The sequence below is a fragment of the Lytechinus variegatus genome, chromosome 4 (genome assembly GCF_018143015.1).
Source record: "Lytechinus variegatus isolate NC3 chromosome 4, Lvar_3.0, whole genome shotgun sequence".
Lineage (NCBI taxonomy): Eukaryota > Metazoa > Echinodermata > Echinoidea > Temnopleuroida > Toxopneustidae > Lytechinus > Lytechinus variegatus.
Window position 1 is genome coordinate 5,635,559 of NC_054743.1, and position 3,410 is coordinate 5,638,968.

Here is a 3,410-nt window from a genome sequence, read left to right on the forward strand (position 1 = left end):
ATGCAGAAAGTGACCAAAAAAGGGTATTTCAAAAAGTAGTTTTCATTTTTCCCTGTTGCAGAAAAATTTGTTTTAGACGAACTAAATAGGTTGAAAATATCAAAAAGTACTGGTCTAGATATGATACCCGCAAGATTTCTAAAAGATGGGGCAAGAAATTTGTACAAACCTTTGAATTATGTTATTAATTTATCTCTTATGTCTTCTACCTTTCCTGATGATATGAAATTTGCAAAAGTTACCCCGCTACATAAAAAGAAAGATAAAACTGACGTTAGTAATTATAGGCCTATAAGTGTATTAAGTGTAGTGTCGAAAATCTTGGAAAAATCTGTTCATGCTCAAATGGAGAAATACTTTCAAGAAACCAAGCTGATATATAAATTTCAGTCCGGCTTTCGTAACGGATATTCCACTGAAACTTGTTTGATACATTTAACAGATTTTATCAGGAACGAAATTTCACATGGGCGCATGGTTGGAATGGTTCTCCTAGACTTACAAAAAGCCTTTGATACTGTAAATCATAACATACTTTGAAGAAATTAGAAGTGATGGGTTTAGACTCTGCATGTGTGACATGGTTTAGATCATATATATCTTAACCGTCATCAACTAGTTACCATGCAGACGGTTCTTTCTGATTTACTGCCTATTAAATGCGGAGTCCCGCAAGGAAGCATTTTAGGCCTCATTCTTTTTATGTCTTACATCAATGATATGTGTACTTGTATTAACGAATCTAAATTAATTTTATATGCTGATGATAGTGTCTTGATATATTCGGATACAAATCCCAAGATAATATTGACTTATGAATATGTCAACATGAAAATGAAAAGAGAGCCTTGCTTATCATGGTCGTCGTTGTTGTTGTTCTTTTTCTTCTTGATGGTGTTAGATCTTAGTTTTTGTTAATGATTGTTCATTTGAATAAAATAATAGAGAATGATGGAGAATGTCGATGCAATTTTCATCAAAATCAGGTGTAAAAATTAAAAAAAAAAAATTAGTGCAGATTAGGCAAATTGCATTGAAAAGATGTCTGACAACAAGCTTAGTTTACACGTTGGGAAAACAGAAAGCATTTTATTTTGTTCGAAACGAAAGTTAAGATATACACACGATTTCAAGGTTTCATATAATAATCAGGTAATTGACAGAAAAGATTTAGTGAAGTATCTGGGAATTAATTTAACAAGTAACCTATCTGCGACAAGTTTGGTAGACTCAATCATCAAAAAAGCAAATTCGCGCTTGAAATTTTTGTATAGATATCAAACCTGTTTGAATATGAAGTCTAGACGTATTCTATGCTTTGCTTTAATATAATGTCTATTTGACTATGCTAATGCGGCTTGGTACGGTAGCCTGGGTGTTACGGATAAGAAAAAACTAAGAATAATCCAAAATGAAATTGTGAGATACATAAATGTTTTAGGACCAAGAGCACGTGTCGGGTGTAATGAACTTGAAAGGACAGGATTACTTCATGTAGATCACAGATCACAACAATTAGTATTACACCACGTGCATAAAATATTCTATTCGGATACATTAGATCATTATATAGCAAATAATTTCACCCATGTATCAAATAACCATAGGTACGGTACTCGAAGTAGTAATTTTAATTTTATATTGCCAAAACGTGAAGGAAAAATAGGGAACACTTTTTATTTTAATGGCATCCAATCTTGGAATGCTCTTCCCAATAAAGTAAAAGTAGTTAAAATATTTCCTCAGTTTAAGAGTGCATTAAAGAAGAACCTAAAACTGGAAGCTTCTCGGGAGCAATACTACCATTCACACATTTTGTACTGTTGGTTTCTACTATTTTAGATAATGTATACATTAGGGCATTTTAAAATATATTCTTGTTTCACATATCAGGATTGTTGTTTGCTTCAGATCTTTGCATATTATTTGACTGATGGATATGTATGTATGAATGTATTATGTATGTATGTATGTATTTTATTATTTTTTTTACCATATTCCAATTTTGTTACAATATGTTAATGTTTTATACTAACTATAGGACCCCATTGGAAATAAGCCTTTCGGCTTTCATGGGCTATCCTGTCAAGGTATTATTCAATTTCATTGTAATCTCTTGTGATATTCTTGACGAATAAAATCAATCAATCAAGCAGTAATGTATGAAATGGAGCACAAATATTGAAAGCGAAAAGCAAAATCCAACAAACGTAGAGGGCAGCAACACACACGTGTGTTGCTCTAAGGAAGGTCAACTCAATACGCGCATTCAGCTGCTGAACCGCGCGCCCATTTTATTATCAATGCCAACGAAATCAAACGCCGATCAAATACAACAAACTAATAGCGATTACGAAAATAATCTGAAAAGGTATAACTACAACGATATCAAAGATAACATAAAAAATACCTATTGGATTATGAATACATTGATATTTAAAACTTACAAATATAAGTTATAGAAACTAAAATCATTACCAAATCGGTGATAGTTGCTATCAGCGATTTCACCAGACGGCTCTAGTCTAGCAATGGAACTTGTTCTGCTAGGTGGAACACTACCATGACTACGTGGCGACCAACCCGTCCACCAGCATTTGTCTGCGCAGCCCATAGGCCGTGACTCATTTTTTTATTTATTTATTCATTTACTTATTTATTTATTTATTTATTTGTAAGAACTGGTAGCAATGCCAATGAGTATTAATAAACTTATTCACGTACATCTATCACTAGTATGTTATCATTTCTTTTAAGCATTTTCCCAAAACTTCTAAATTTAGATGTACATTCCAATCATAAGTGAAGTCTACATCCAACTTAGATCTTGATCATGTTGATCGCGACAGACCCAAGTCTAAGATCTAACTTAATGGCCCGGATTCTGAAGTCAGTTTAATTTAGACCATGTTCTAACTCTGTGCTAAAATTGTAGGAATCCAAAAGTGTCATTTTTTCTTATTAAGTTGTATGTTTCTTATGTTTACTGTGCTCTTTCCTCATTCATCGACGGTGAATATAATAATCTACTTGTATTTCCTATACACAATTATGAATGATTTGAGAGCCAAATGAGATGAAATATTATATCTCTACTTTTAGTGATTTATGTAACAATTGGCTATCCATACTTAAACCACAACTTTAAAGCTGAGTTTAAGTTAAACCCGACTTCAGAATACGGGCCAATTAGTCTAACTAACTAGACAAAAGCTTTGGACAGTCTCGATCTGTTTGTCGAATATTTTGTTCCACACTGGATATCTAAGCAGATTTAAGTGAGATCTAACACGGCTTGTTGGTAGGAGATGCAAAAATAAAGATAAAAAAAATAAACTCAAAAGAGACGAATTTCACCTGTCTATAGAACGCCTAGACCTAGACCATTTGAGGGTTGGTCCATGAAAGCC